The 17,278-nt window shown below is 38.0% G+C and overlaps 1 long non-coding RNA gene across 2 annotated transcripts; it reads left to right on the forward strand.

The window, feature by feature from the left end:
* Nucleotides 1-2,618: 2,618 nt before the first annotated feature.
* LOC127262536 (uncharacterized) lies at nt 2,619-5,619 on the forward strand. 2 transcript variants are annotated; one of them, XR_007841151.1, is made up of 4 exons: nt 2,619-2,820; nt 2,946-3,221; nt 3,353-4,396; nt 4,891-5,619. It is a non-coding gene; the product is annotated as an uncharacterized LOC127262536 (long non-coding RNA). The 2 variants fall into 2 exon arrangements; XR_007841150.1 differs by having other exon boundaries at nt 2,622-2,820; nt 3,353-5,619.
* Nucleotides 5,620-17,278: the final 11,659 nt, after the last annotated feature.

Genomic DNA, 17,278 nt, shown 5'->3' on the forward strand with positions numbered 1-17,278 from the left:
TGTGGACAGCGGTGAGTGCGGCTTCTCCCCAAAAACGATCTGGACAAGAGGCTGATAAGAGAAGGGTGCGGACTGTATCGAGGATATGTCGGTGTTTGCGTTCGGCGCGACCATTTTGTGGAGAGGTGTATGGGCAGGAGCGTTGGACAACAGTACCTTGATCAGATAAGAAACTAAGGAATGATGTATCAGTATACTCAAGAGCATTATCTGTGCGGAGAGTTTTTATAGTAGAGGAAAATTGGGTATGTATCATTTTAGCAAAGGTCATATAAATAGATGGAAGTTCAGAGCGATGCCGCAGAAAGTAAATCCATGTAAAACGAGAATAGTCATCAATAAAAATCACAAAATAACGAGAACCATTCATAGACACAGTGGGCGAAGGTCCCCAAATATCCGAGTGAACTAAAGAAAATGGAGTATCCGCAATGGAAGTACTATGAGGAAACGACAGAGCAGGTTGTTTTCCCAACGAACAATCTACACAATTAAAAGACTCAAACTTAACAGAACCCAAACTACCCTGACTAATCAAGGACCTGACTTTATTGGAAGACGCATGACTGAGACGACGATGCCACTGAAGGCAGGATGGTGTAGAGGTGGTGGCAGCTGAGATAGAGGGACGAGGGACCTGGAGTGACGTAAGTTCAAATAAGCGGCCCGTCTTCCGGCCCTTCCCAAGAATCCGCCCGGTTTGCGCGTCCTGAACCTGCACACCAGTAGAAGAAAATAACACGGTGAGACCTTGATCAACCAATTGACCAACGGAAATCAGATTTAAGGTTAATTGAGGGATACAATATGTGTCAGGGAGGGATAAGGATGAGGTGGATGTATGTCCGGTATGGGTGATGCGCATATGGGTACCATCGGCAGTAAGGATAGGGGGTAAGGATGGTGCGGTGGATGTGGAGGTCATAAGGCGTATATCAGAGGTCATATGATTACTGCAAGCATAATCAAAATACCAAGGAGAGTTACCTGATGTGGTAGACATGGCGGTATTGGAAGATAGAACCTGTTTAAGAAGAGCTTCCAGGTCCTGAATCGTAGGAGGCGCAGGCGCAGGCGCAGCAGAGGCTGTGACAGAGGAGGTACCAGACTGAGGTCCACGAGAATTCCGAGGCTTGTAGTTACTACTTCCAGAGCGAGGTGGTCTAGTGGGGCAATACTGTATAGTATGGCCTAAAACATGACAGTAGTGACACTCCACCTTTGGGCAATGACCGAAGTCATGATCAGAGGACTGACATCTTTTGCAACGATGAGAACGATTCTGAGTAGGAGTTCGGGCAGTGACCGCAAGAGCAGAGTCAAGCTGAGGAGCCTTAGCTAGGTGGAGACGAGTTTCCTCAAACAGAATCTCCTGAATAGCTGCATCCAAGGTAGGAAGTGGATGCCGATGTAACAAAGAGGCACGAACTGCCTCATACTCTGGACGCAAAGCCATTAAGACCTGAATGAGGCGAAGATGATCAGGACTGATCTCTGCTTGATCCAACCGATGCCAAAGGGGTTGCACTTGGGCAAGGAAGTCGTTGATAGATTGTCCTGGTTCCTGTTTTAGATCGTGGAGAGTGCTCCATAACTGATAATAATGTGCCAAACCAGTAGCACGGAAGCGGACTGCCAAGAAATCCCACGCTGCCTTGGCAGTGTCAAATTGGGCAAGCTGAACATGGATCGCCGGAGTGGAAGTATTGCGCAACCAAGTGAGAATTTGATGGTTTTTACTATCCCAATCTTCCAATTTTTCAATATAAGATTCAACAACTGTGGCGGTAGGCGTAACTTCTCCTATAGAGACTGGAGCAATGGGGGCAACTATATCTCCCGTAACAATTCGCCACAATTTCCGACCTATCAAAAAACTTTTCATCGATTGTGCCCACAAACTGTAATTATCTCCAGACAAAACAACATTGATCGGAATATGTACATCCATCTTTTCCATAGAAACTCAAGAGAAAACAGAATCTCAAACCTCAAGCCGAAAGCCGAAACGAAAGAAACCGAATCAAAACCCAAAACACAAAAAGTCAACCGGATACAAAAAACTGCTCAAACCGAGGAAGTGAAGATACCATCGCGGAGGAAATCAAATTCCGAACACGACGGTGCAAAGATCGCCGCCAACGGCCGCCGCACGCGCCCCCACGCGCCGGCGAGGCGTCCGGCCGGAAAAACACGTCGGGCGCGTGTGACTCTCACGCGCCGCCGTTCGCCGAACTGTTCCGGCGTCCGGCCGGTCTCGTGACGGCGAAGGCGATGGTGGTGGCGGTGACGGTCGGAAGTGATCGGAAATATGCTATCTGGAATTCGTGGGTTGTTTCGATTTAGTCGGGAAAAAGCATGGCTCTGATACCATGTTACGATTTATGGAATAAACTCTATTTTCATTTAACACAATTAGGGTACAATATTATATTTATATAAGAGATATATTAGGTAGAATATATATATCAATATATAAAATATATATATACTATATATATATCAACACCAGGTAAAGGTGTAAGTATTTTCGAATTTCTTATTTTTTACTTTTGAAAATTTGTTTTGTTTTGAAGAGAAAACTCTATTTTGTGGATGCAGTTGTCGAGTGATTAGAGTTTAATTTTTTATTGGGGCTTTTCTATCCTTGTTGGAGGCTTAGTTGGATAGATAGATGAGATAGGTAACATGAGATCGTGGCAACACTAAATGATCCGTGCTTATCAAACTCCACCATCAGCAAGGAAACCTACACCAACTATAGGGATTCTTCCGAGGCAAGGCTTGAAGTAGGACCAAGTGTGGATGCATGGTGAGAAGGTATGGTAATTGGACGCGATAAACTTCAGCTCTACTTCCCCAGTACAATCGAACACATACAATAATTTTGCCTTTCAGACCCACTGATTCTTACCAACTGATTTATGTATCTAACCTTTCCGCAGGTGAGAATAAGTTTCTGTAGGTAGAAAGGAAAGGCATCAGGATTTGCAAAGAATGGATACACACAAACTTAATTCAGTTACTACTACAGCTACATCTTGTCTACAGATCTGTTCATTTCAGAGAATTGTTTCCAGATTTTCTGACTTATCTAGAATCAGGACTCAGGGTATGAATTTTAAGAATATTGCCGGAGAAGAAGTCATATGTTCCCACGAGCTTTTCAACCACTCCAAGGAAGACTCCAATCCAGCTAACTTCTTCTTACTGGACTCGAGGTGATCTTCATCACTTGCCCTTTTTAAAGAAGAGACTTTCGCCTGAGTCTTGATTTCTTTATTTTCTGCTTCCATCGATATTTTTTGAGCAGCTGTTTCTCTAGCTTCTGATTCCAGCTTCTCCAATTCAGGTTCAATCATGGAAATATCCTGTTCTGCCTCAATTGTCAGTTTCTAAGTTCTGACGGATGCTTCAGTAGTTTCTGTTGAGCTGCTTGAATCTCTGCATCCTTTCCAGCTGCATCTGCATGCTCGGTAACCATTGCAGACTTTCTACACTCCACCGGACTTCATTTTTCCAACTCGTCCTTACTGGCAGCGAGTCTGACGGTTAACTTCATCATGTTCTGCTCCTATCTCAGCAGAAGAGTGCATCATTTTCTGTACTAACTCTTGAATATCAGAACATTTGGCAGCAGCAGGAGATTCGATATATTCCAGTAAGAAAAGCCGTAAATCAAAAACTCGTTCGGCTCGTTGGCCAGGACCACCAGCTAATATTGAACGTATCTTTTCAACAACCTCGGAAATAACTTTTGATATGATATTTGGAATAAAAATATAATTTTTTAATTTATTAAATGAAATATAAGATATTTTGTTTTCCAATAAATTCATCTATTCAGGTAATTTATGGTTGCAATATCGTTGAGGTTGCATGAAAGCAATCGCTCGACGATTGTATAATCCATAACCCATTATTTTATTTATGCTCCAGAATTATTTTGTCTGTGTCTTTTAGTTTAAACAGATAACCAATGCTCTGCGATGAAGAGCTCTGATCTTTCATAATATATTCAACTTGATCTTTTTAACCTGTTTATGTATTTGTATATATAGAGTGTTTATCATCATCTTCAACTTCTCGGTTATTTATGTTCTGCTACTCGTGCTGATTGCTGATCCCTGCCAAGGAACAACGATGGTCCTGCTTGTCGCACGCACTGTGCCAGCTACCGTTCTCTAAAAGATGATCCAAATTTTGATGCACTGACTGCTGTTTTATATCCAGACATTGATAAATACGACGAAGAGGCAACAATTTCCAATCAATAGACATAACGAATGCCTCCTTGGATGTTTCTTTTTCGCTTCATAATCATCATCATCATTGATGTATATTGTCATTGTAGGAACTAGCTTTCGACGAAGAGGAGGAGGATCTCAACACTCAGGTCAATGATCTTTATGTTAAAGAGGAATGGACGATGATCATAAACAGATTTATGTTTTACATTAAATGATCAATAATTTATGTTTCAGGGCAGATCCAAGCTTCTATTTGTTTGATAACAAGAATCTATTGTGGAATTGGGTGTTAAATTGTGTGGTTAATGGGTATTAAAATACATATAATGCATGGAAGTTTTACTAGAATAGTGGGCGTTAAAAGGATATATATTACACTAGAATAATACAATTTTTGCTAGGATTAATTGTGTTTTTAATTTGTGAAGTATCCTATGTATTTTTGTGCTTTAAAATGATGATTGTCCGTTGGTGTATTTGAGAGAGGAGTAAAAAAGTGAGAATTATTATAACCAAACAATTATTTTGTCTTCATGCCTTAGTGTTTTTACTTTGTCTTTGTGTGTTTTACTTCCATAGTCTTGTGTTTGCATTTGTGTGTTTGTGTCTCCACATTTGATATTATACAAATTGCTATCAGAGCCGATGGCAAATGTGATGGGTCAAATGTCGTCACCATGTTTGACGAAGGCAAATTACGAGAATTGGAGTATTCAAATGCAAGCACTTCTTGGATCTCAAGATGCATGGGAGATAGTTCATAAAGGTTTCGAAGAACCCGCGAGTACGGCGGATATACGGCGGCTCAATAGAAGGCGTTGAAAGAGACATGGTCAAAGGATAAGGCTGCATTGTACTTGTTGTTCCAAGTTGTTGATGAGTCAAGCTTTGAGAAGATTTTCGGTACAACAATTTCAAAAGAAGCTTCAGACATTTTAGAAAGAACATTCAAAGGAGCCGATAGTGTCAAGCAAGTGCGCCTTCAAACACTTCGTGGCGAGTTGGAAAGGATGAAGATGAAGGAGTCTGAAAGTGTATCTGACTATATTACTCTCGTGACCTGAAGGCTTTGTGGTTCAAGGCAAAGAACACAAAGTTTTTAAATTAAAAAAAAAAGGCATTATAAGGGCTTAAACAAGCACCACGGGCCCGGATAAGAGAATTGACTCATGCCTTCTAAAGAATGGATTTATGAGGAGTGAAAGTGAGCCAACATTGTATGCAAAGAAAAATGACAAATGTGAGTTAATACTTGTTTGCATTTATATGGATGACATCATATATTTTGGATCAAGTGAAATCTTAGTTGTTGATTTCAAGATGTGTATGATGAAGGAGTTCGAAATATCGGACTTGGGGATACTTAGTTATTTTCTCGGACTTGAAGTAAAGCAAGCTAAAGATGGCATATGTCTCTCACATAATAAATATGTTAATGATCTTTTCCTCAAGTTTGGCATGCACAATTGCAAATCACCAACCGCACCGACGAATACTAATGAAGATGAAACCAAAGCAACTGATCCAAGCTATTTTTGAAGGCTAATAAGTGGACTAAATTATCTTACACATACTGGTCTTGATATCATGTATCTTGTGAGTTTTCTATCTAGGTACATGCATAATCCTACTGTGCAACATCTGGGAGCGGCAAAAAAGAGTGCTTCGATACATAGTTGGAACCTCTGACGGGGGAATTTGATATTCGAAATATGCTGAACTCCCAAATTGAACAAGTGGCTGTCCAGGTTGTTGATATATTGTGTCAGAACTAGCATTGAATTCCCACTCAATGCTATGGCTGATCTGAATAGCTGAGTCCAAATCTTTGGGGTTTAGTGTCCTCAGATGATTGCGGATGTTCTGCTGCAATCCCCCATGAAGTATCCGAGGTAACGCTCATCCGTTAAGCCTGGCACCTATGTCACCAGCCGGATGAACTCGTTGATATACTAATTAACTCCCCATTTTTGCCAAAATGTGGCAAGGAGCTCGTAGGGGTTCCCTACGTAACAATCATCAAAACGAAGTACTAGGGCTCGGGAAAACTCCGCACAAGTGGCGGTTGGGAGGCGAAAGTGTTGCCATCGAGACCAGTGCAACGCTGTACCCTCCATGGCGATCGGCGCTAATGCTACCTTGAGTTTTCTGCGAACCTGGTGTTGTTCAAAATGTTGCTCAGCACGAGCAACCCAAAAAATAGGCTCCGTCCCGTCAAATGGTGGTAGTCTGACTTCTGAGAGGAGCGTGGAGGCGAAGCTACCGTGGAACCTCCCTAACGGTTGAGAATCCATCACGAGTGGATGTTGCACCATGGGCGGCGACGCTGAGGGCACCGGGAATTGAGTCGGTGGCTGACCCACTGATGCAGTGGCATCAGCGGCGGCTCTGCGCCGCCAGGCGCTGTCTTGATCGCTGCGAGCAACTCCTGTCGCAGCGAAACTCGAGCTTGGCGGAAAGATCCTGGCGGATCTGGTTTACCTCCTCCTGTATTTCTCCAAAGGTTGCTTCCAATAGCTCGAATCGTTGTTGATTGGAGATGGGCATGATTCCATCAGCAGAGGATCCGGCAGGTCGGACCAATTGTTATGACTCAGGTTTATCGAAGAGAGAATTTATTTGAATCAATGGAAATAGAGTACCACAGAGGAAAACCAATTAGCTCTGTAACTAAAATACAAAATAATGACTGCCTAACCTAACATGACCTAGATGCGCCCTATATATAGGCGGACTTATGGGCCAAGCCCAAGACTCATAATCAACAATTAAACAGTAAATACGAGCTTCTCCCTCTTCTAATATTTGACTTTACCCAATTCCATAACAGATTATTATTTTCCATATTTGGGTTGATTTGATGTAATCATTTTTAATATTCCTATCTTTTGTTTTATTGTTGAACTTTTGGATTGAGAGAATAACTATATGCATCAGTTTTTCTCCTTCTTCCTTGTAGCTTGTCAAAAATCGATTGACTTTACGAAGCTTTCCTCAATGGTAAGCAAGTCCTGTATGAGTAATCTATGTGGATACTAGCAGCAGCTTGTGAAAATTCTTACTGGGAATATTCTGGAGACAATTGGGCAAGAGACAAGGAGCGGACGGGTGTCAAAGGTTCCCTCTTATATCAGCATATATAGCAATAGGTACAGTTGAAAATCAGCCTTTGCATTTGCTGCTTGAAATATATATATATATATATATATGTTAAGCTTTTGCATTTGTTGCAAGCCTTTGGTTTTGTTTGCGGCAGTAGTCTATGCATAGAATCTAATGAAATATACGTGTCTAGTAGGCTGCGTTCAAATGTTTATCCCTATCTTAAATTTTTGCGGGCAAAGTAGTGAAGGGAAGCCAAATACATATAATAAGGGATCCCTGTTATATTAGTTGTCACCGTAGAATTTGACAGCTCTGCCGTTCTTGTGCAGGGATAATAATTTAATCGTAAGGCTAGGCTTTTATTACCATCGTGATTGGAGATTGTGCTTTTCTCATTGGCAGAAAGAAATATATATTTTATCTCTTTGGATATTTCGATTGGGTGCACTAGTCTAAGATTCTCAAGGATGACAAATTCGGTCTCAATTTCTGAACTAGGGGATTAGTATGTTTGTCCTTTAATGTTATTGCAATTGAAAATACATGCAGATGCGGTTTAGGCAGTCGCCATCCTGACCTTGGTCCATATCAAATGGCTCCAGCATAGAAAGTTAGATATGGTTGACACCATTTTTTGACAATTCGGTATGGCTGATGAATGAGAAAGTGGCGAATATTTAGTTAAAAATACATGTTAAATGTTTAGTTTTGTATAAAAAAATTTTATCTGCGATGCCAACTTGTCAAGTGTAGGGTTATTATATGGTTACTATTAGTAAGAAAATTTTTATTTTTCTGGGTTACCGTCTTGTTCAAAGCATGTGTTTTTGGAGTCTAAATAATATTTATAGACCATGTAATCATAAATATCCTAAAATTGATGATATGTCAATGAAAACTTTGATTGTTGTTTTTGTAAGAGCATATACAATGGTCTTTGGTGGAAAAGGTCTCTATTTGGGACGTGCTCTAACGTCTCCATATAATTTTCCAACTCAAGCATCCCAGAAGAAGAAAAGTACACAATGGCTTAGGAAAAATGACATGAACATCTTCTCTCAGGGCTTGAAGTAGGCTTCGACTACACCAGGATAGTGTGCCGTTTTCTTTCTTGCTACTATTGATAAAAAAGAAAAAATGTTTGAGGTACAAGAGAAGGCCATCATTATGTAATCAATTGTATATGCTCTAACATTAATCAATTATGTACTTTTATGATTTTAAGAAAGGTATTACCGAATTCAATTTGGTTTTCATTACGGAGAATATTACAATATTGAATTAATTTTTTTTTAAGAAAATTAAAATTCAAAATTTATATATTAATAAATTACCGTTGTAGGGTATGTTTATTTTATATTTTTGGATGGGTGTATTTTTTTTACGCTAGGTGTAAAAATCATGTAATAAAATAAAAAATAATATATTTTTTTAATTGAATTGTTTACTTTTTATAAGTGAATAGGATATATATATTCTATTGTGTATAATGATATGTATTGTATTTATTTTAGCAATTTTGATTGATATAAAATGGTTCCAATAAATATGATATTATAATTCAAAATAAAATATTTCATACAAAATAAAACATTCTCCCCACTTTTTATCATTCAAATTATGTGCAGTAGGGAAGAGAAGCCCAATATATATAATAAATTATCAATTCCATCGGCTTATAAGATCAAGATCAAGATAACTAAGCCAGATAATTGAAAAAATATAGAATTATCCGCCAGCACCCTCTTTCCAAACAGATTTAATAGCAATGTGTAATGTGCAAATTGTGTCAGTTGAGGACGACATTACTGAATAAGTAGATCTAATGTATGCATAACCGAGCCATAGACAATTTGTGATTATATAGATATTTTTTAGACCTTTTTATTTATACTCTTAACTATATTATTTATGTAGTAAGTTGATACCAAAAGATCACAGAAGTAGGAGGTACCAAAAGAAAACATTCACCACTCACCATTTTAGGAATCCACCAAAAGAATTAAGAGTAAAATATAAGAAGATAATATCTTTCAAAAAACTCGATAGCTTAAGGTAAATTTTTTAATTTTCAAGTTCTCCTTCAACCTTACAAAAGATAGTCATAACATAGGCATCAACTTTTACTCCAAATAATTGTACACTTAAATAAAGATGGATAAATACTATGAATATAAAGAAATCAGGTTCATAATGAGGAGATGAATCATCAAAATCAGCAAAATAAAAGTTGGTTCAGTGACTCTTTGCAGTCTGGCACACTTCAGTGAAATGGAGAGAAAAATGCCGGTCCATTTCTTTGTTCTAGTATCTTAGTATCTCTCTTACAAAATTCATGGTCGCACCATAAACGTACTTACTCGTCTATGCCAGGCAAAAGAGAAAGCTTGATGACATATATGATCAAGCTAGACATGAAATTGCTTCATTGAAGAGAATGACACTTCACCCTGCAGATCATTTCTTCTCACTGTTATCCTGAGAATGCCCAAACCTGATATGTTCTTAAATCCTGCCTCAGGAATGGATAACAAAGACATTAGGATAGGTAAACCTGTTATCTTCAATTATTTTCCTTTATATAATATATATAGTAATATATGTTGGTGTGTGAATGTGAAAGAAAAAGAAGAAGAAGGAGATATTTTTAACCTCTTCTTGAAGCTCACCATGCAAAAAGATATTTTTAATGTCAAGTTGATGAAGGAGCCAACCACGCACTGCCGCCATCGAAAGAAAAAAGAAGAGAGAAGGTTTATGTATAATCCTCTTCATAAACTTGAGTAAAGCCCTTTGCAACAAGTCAAGCATTAAGTCGATCAATGCGACCATCAGGTCCAACTTTGACTGCATAAACCCATCAGCAAGCTACCAGTGTCTTTCCTAGCGGTAACAAAACCAAATCCCAAGCATTGTTAGCATGCAAAGCAGACATTTCCTCCATCATAGCATGACACCACCCTGAATGACCCAAAGCCTCACGCCAAGAACGAGGAACAATGGCCGATTCTAGAGCAGTCACAACACTACACATGGAAAGAGATAAACGGTGATAACTAAGAAAATAATAAATAGGATTTGGATTACGAGTGGACCGAGTACCTCGACGTGGGATGATAGGTGGCTGAGAAGTCGCAGCTGGGGAAGGCGATAGAACTGGAGATAAGTCATCAATAGGCATAGGTGATGGTGAAGTAGGTATGTTCTGACACTGCCATGTATGGTGACTATAGACTTGAAGTGCAAGCTTGGGAATGGGGACAACTGGAAGAGGAATCACAGGTATTGAGGATGGAGATGATGGCACTGTAAAGTATGGTGATGATTCATAGAACATGACATTTTGCACTAAGGTAATATCGATGAGTAGGAGAAGAATAACAACTATATCCTTTTTGAACTCGAGAGTACCCAAGGAAAACACATTTGATGGATCGAGGACTTAATTTGTCCAAACCAGGAGAATGGTCATGAACAAAACACGTACAACCAAACACCCTGAGAGGAGTTTATCCCACGTTGGAAAAACAAAGAAACTCCGCCCTCCATAAATGCAATGTGATCCATTTATGTGTAAATGAATTAATTGGTTGGATTGGGCCCAATTATGAATGGCCTATTGAGTCATTGGGTGTATATATATAAATATATATATAGTCAGATTGGGCCTTGGGCCCATTTGTGAGAAAATTAAGTTGAAAATTATATAAATATATCACATATGTCACTCCATTGCAAACCTGTATATTCATTAATCAGTACTTTTATAGATCCCCCCTTCCAGTAGTATTTGATTCATCCCCATTAAACACTTCAACCATAATAATATTTAGTGGCTAATGGATTATACAAAACCAACCGACTAAATAAATTTATCAAGAAACTGAATATTTAAATTTCTGTTTAATATATTAAGAATATATATATTTTTAATTCATAGTCTCAGATATATCCATTATTTATTATATCATATCAAAAGATATTTTAATCAAAATCTTTCTTAATCCTAATCTCTCAACCCAAATTCAAAACTTAAAAATAAAATGTGTTCTCTGGTCAGGTTATCCAATATCTAATGAGCTGTTCTGTAGTTCCTTTAGTTGTTATATATATTAAGAAATGTATTACAAATTTTGTTTTTTGTTGTTTAGTGTTTAGGTTTGGTTAGGATTTACCCCATCGAGGCAAAAAGGCTCAACTGTGGAGACATTGCATGAGTCAAAACTCTAGTCCAAGCACTGGATCCACTGTAACAACAGCCCAAAGCCTGGGAGAGAAACCATTTTATGATTTTATTGGCACGTCAAGGGGCTTCGACGCAACTGGGGTGCCGTCGGGAGCTCCGGCAGCTGCGTAAGGTTCATCACCAATGTGAGGAAGGCTAGAATGTCAAGCACTGGTCCGGTGTTCACTCACCTGTTGTTTATCCAATCTTTGAAAATCCTGATGTCTTTCCTTTCTATAGACACCATATTTTTTTCCATAAGAATTAGTGGATCAAAGGCCAAACTATTGTATGTGTTCTATTGTACCGGGGACTAGATGTGAAGTTTATCGCATCCAATATTGATGCCTTCCCACCACACATCTATCTGTCCATTCATATCACTATTGCATCCATTGTTTGGTAAGTATTTATTCCTAATCCTCAATAGATTTCTATCACTCTCTCTATTATGTTGCCTGTCTCATTTCATCACTTCAACTAAATCAATTAAAACAAACACACAAATTAAAATCAGCCCCTAAATCAACTGGAGATGAGAAATATCAAAATCAATAACAAATAAACACTCATCACTGAACAAAAAAAATATCTAGCCACAAGAGAGAGTACAACCCTAATAGGAAATAGAGTTTGTCAATTCACCAATTTTTATAGTATTTCAACAATAATGGTGCTAAAATCTTATATGTATCATTTTTATTTATTTTTTTTTAAATTTATTCTAAACTTTTCTATATTATTATTTAATCTCTTACAATTTATTATATTTACTTCATATATATTTATAAATACACTTCTTTATCTATTTTTAATTAATTTATTAAATTTTTTGTAATTTTTTTATAAAATATTTTTTTATATCCATTATATTTATTAGTTTACTTTTTTATAATTATTTTATTTTATCTTTGTTTGCTTTTTTTTCAAATAAAAATTTCAGTATTGGATCCTCATGTTCTCAATAAAAATACATTATTTTTTAAATATCATTTTAATCAAAATTAAAATAAAAAAGAACTAGTTTTTAATAATTTTATTAGAATATTATACGTTGATCGGATCACATACCAAATAGTGATGTTTTTATTTTAAATAAAAAAAAAGAAACAAAAATGAAACATAATAATTTTTTAAAAAAAAACATTAAAGTATTATATACAAAAGGGATATACAAATATTTATAAAAATATACAAAAAAAATTAATATATTAATTAAAAAATACATAAAAAAATACTTATAAATATGTGGGAAATAAATATAGGAATTGTAAGATATTAACTAGGTTGGATAATATAAAAAAAATTACAAAGAGTCTGAATATATTTAAAATATAAATAAGTGAAAGGAACTAGCAGTTTGATTATAGAGAATTCACAGAGAGTATTGAAAAGAAAAGAAAGAAAATTTGTTTTCTTAGATTAAAGAAAGATACATTATATATTCTGTTTGGTTGAAAGCAAAACCTAACTAATGAACCAGTAACCAAAACCAATTAACTGCTAATAACAAAATAGATATTTGCTAATTAGTTTTGGTTTCGTCAACAGCCATAGAATCCTTTATCATTCCCCCCCCCAAAGCTGGACATGTGTTGAATAACCCAGGTTCAGCTTGGCACACGCAGCGTGGAAGAGGTCTGTGGGTAGCGCCTTGGTGAAAACATCGGCTAGCTGTTGAGAAGACGGAACATGAATTGGCTCGAAAACACCAGAAGTATAGTGATGTCTAATGAAATGACAATCAATGTCTATATGTTTCGTTTTCTCATGATGAACCGGATTCTTGATCATATGAATTGTGGATTGATTGTCGCAGTAAAAGGAGATGGGAGTATGCACTGGAGTATGAAAATCAAGGAGGAGAGATATGTGTGCCATAAAAGTTCAGAAATAGTGGACACGAAAGCACGATACTTTGCCTCGGCTGAAGATCTGGAGATGGTGGACTGTTTCTTTGTCTTCCAAGATACGAGACACGGGCCAAGGAATAAACAAAATCCAGTAAAAGATTTGCAAGTGTCCAAACAAGAGCCCCAGTCAGCATCCGAAAATGCAGTTAAGGTGAGATTTCCAGTTGAGGGAAAGATAAGTTGTTGATGTTGAGTTCCTTTAAGATAGTTCACCACTCGTAGAGCAGCTGCCCAGTGAGTAGAGGTGGGAGCGCTCATGAATTGTGTGAGCTGTTGAACTGCATAACTGATATCAGGACGAGTCAAGGTCAAGTAAAGTAAACGACCTACCAGTCGGTGATATTTTTCAGGCTGAGACAAAAGATTGCCATTTCCATTCTGTAATTTTAGGCCTGCTACACACGGCGTAGGACATGAATTGGCCTCCTGAAATCCTAATTCATTGATAATATCTGCAATGAAACCTTGTTGAGAGACTATAATCCCAGATGAAGTATGCTCAATTTGTATGCCCAAGAATAAATCAGCCTGTCCCAAATCTTTGATAGTAAATTTAAGATGAAGAAACTCCTTGACAGTTGTAATAACGTTGCTCGAAGATCCTGTGATGAGAATGTCATCGACATATACAAGAAGAGCTATAAAGTGACCATCTTTGGATAGAGTGAAGAGACAATGATCATTCGAGGATTGGACAAATCCAAAATTAATGACTTTGGAGGAGAATTCTTTATACCACTGACGCGGAGCCTGTTTAAGGCCGTATAATGAGCGCTTAAGTTTGCAGACAAAACCAGGAGCAATATGACTGCGTTGTGGGGGCACCATATATATATCTTCATCAAGATAACCATGCAGAAATGCATTGTTAATATCCAATTGATGAACAGACCATTGATTTAGAGATGCAATGGCAAGAAGAACACGGAGAGTGACAACTTTCGCTAAAGGAGCGAATGATTCCTTGTACTCTTTTCCTGGTATTTGAAGATAGCCCTTAGCTACGAGGCGAGCTTTGTATCGTTGAATGCTTCCATTTGAATTGCGCTTGAGACGGAAAACCCATTTGCATGCAATTGGTTTGACACCATGAGGGAGTTTGGTGACTTCCCATGTGATATTTTTTGACAAAGCTTCTAATTCCTCTACCATGGCAGCTTGCCAAACAGGCTCATGTTGTGCCTGATCATAGGATTTAGGCTCTTGATCATCAAGAGCAGAGACACTGTGCCATATGTATGAATGAGAAGAAGGGAAAGTAGTATAGTTGGATATACACGGAGAAACATAATCTTTCATCCATGTAGGGGGTTTAACAGTGCGTTTTGGGCGATCGAGATTTAGGTTAAGATCTAAATGAGTTGGTGAGGCAGAATTAGTATTGAGAGGGTTTGAGAGAAATTCTGTAGGAGCTGTAGTTGTAGGTCTTGGTGATGAAACTGTAGTTGGAGATGTAGAAGTTCTATGATTGATGTTAATGGAAGATAAGGTAGGGCTATCAAGATTTGGAGAAGATAAGGGAAGACTATCAGATAGATCGCACGCAGGAGGAGTATGGGTTGTGAAGTAAGGAAAGATATCTTCATAGAAGATGACATCTCGAGCTACAAGATATTTTTTGTGATCAAGACTGTAAAGCTTATACCCTTTTTGACCTTGTGGGAAACCCAAGAATATACATTTTGTGGCTCTAGGCTCTAGCTTTGATTTTTGGGGTTGAGTGATGGATGCATAGCACAAACAACCAAATGTTTTGAGATTGGAATAATTTGGGGAAGTGTGATGGAGTCTGTAGTATGGGGTGCTCCAGGACAGAACAACAGTAGGTAATTTATTGAGGAGATGGGTGGCATGTAGTAGGGCATCACCCCAGAATTTAGAGGGCAGATTTGCTTGAAAAAGAAGAGCACGAGTGAGTTGGAGTAAGTGTTTGTGTTTTATCTCGGCTCGACCGTTTTGTTGTGGAGAATAAGGGCATGAGTGGTGATGTTCTATGCCGTACTTTCGATAGAGGAATAGACACTGTGAGTTTAAAAATTCATTTCCATTATCCGTTCGTATCTTTTTAATAGAGGTGTTAAATTGATTTCGAACAAGATTAATGAAGTTGTCAATGATTTGATGAATTCCTTGCTTATTTTGGAGCAGATATGTCCAGGTAGCTCGAGAAAAATCGTCAACTATTGTTAAGAAGTAGTGGCAGCTTGTGAGAGTGGGTGATTTGTATGGGCCCCAAGTATCCATATGAACCAATTCAAATAAATGGGAAGCACAAGACTGACTTTTATTGAATGGTAAACGAGTTTGTATAGATTTGTGGCATACATCGCAAGGCATAGACTCGAAAATTTTAAGAAAAGGTAAATGTTGAAGTGTATTTGGGGAAGTATGACCAAGACGTCTGTACCACAACAATGAGTTATTGGGAGATTGAAATGATGATAAACTGTGTATTTGATGAAAGGTACTAGAAAGGATGTAGAGACTCTTTTTTAATGTTGCCGTGGCTAGAACATCACCATTCAGGTCCTGCATTTCACAGGTATTGGCAGAGAATATAAGTTTATGATTGGAATGTTTAAGATATGAGCTAACAGAGATGATGTTAAAATGAAAATCGGGCAAGAAGTAAACGTGTGGAAGAGTAAGGCTAGAGGAAATGGTTACAGAACCAACATAGTTGGCTGTCACACTTGATCCATTAGGCAAAATAATAAGGGGATTATTCGAGATTGGGAAGAGGTGGTCAAAAAATTTTCAGTTGTAACAGATATGGCACGTTGCTCCGCTATCAATGAGCCAAGAGTTATCATCCAAATGAATAGATCCAACAAAAGAAACCGTACCTGCAAACTCGATGGCAGAATTCACAACTTCTGTTGGTATGTCAGGCTGTTTCTGCTGCATGAAGATTTTTTTTACCTCACTTTTGATCAAGACACTAATATCTGGGCATGCTTTGTGGTCTCTGTCTTCTGTGATAACGCATGCAGTTGGTCCTTTCTTCTCAATTAGTTCTTTGTACCAAGCAGGAGTACCATGCAAAGAAAAACAAGTATCCTTAGTGTGCCCTTTCTTTTTGCAATATTCAAAAATTGCAATTCGTTTGTCAATTTGCAGATTCCTTTTATCGAACTGTTTCTTTCCAACTCCATTGTTGGACACCATGAGCACACTATGTTCAATCGACATGTGTATCTCACGTTGTTTTTCAACTTGTAAGATAAGAGAGTATGCCTTACTCATTGATGGGAGAGGTTCCATCAATAGAATTTGCCCCTTTGCAGTTTCATATGAGTCGTTTAATCCAGTAAGAAACTGAATCAGCAGGTCTCGTTCCATTCTGGCCATGATCTTTTGGTTCATTCCACACGAGCATTCAATTGGAGGATCAAGCATGAGCAATTCTGCCCATATTTCCTGCAACTTAGTAGCATAGGCTGTTATGGTATCTTCGCCTTGCTTGATAGTATTTAAGGATCGTTTGAGTTGGTATATTAGAGAGCCGTTCGATTGCCCAAACTTTTCTTTGAGACTATCCCATAGCCCTTTTGCCGAAGCAACATATATGAATGCACCTTGAAGTTCCGGTGTAATGGAATTGATAATCCAGGCTCGTACTAGGGCATCAACTTCTACCCAGGCATCAAAATCAGATGATTCTTCCATTGGCCTCTGTTGTTTTCCATTGATAAAGCCAACTTTTCCTTTAGCTAGAAGCGCATTCCGGACGCGATGACTCCATGTAAAGTAGTTATTACCATTCAATGGCACCGAGGATAACG

The sequence above is a fragment of the Andrographis paniculata genome, unplaced genomic scaffold, assembly GCF_009805555.1.
Source record: "Andrographis paniculata isolate CXL003 unplaced genomic scaffold, ASM980555v1 Contig65END, whole genome shotgun sequence".
Classification (NCBI taxonomy): domain Eukaryota; kingdom Viridiplantae; phylum Streptophyta; class Magnoliopsida; order Lamiales; family Acanthaceae; genus Andrographis; species Andrographis paniculata.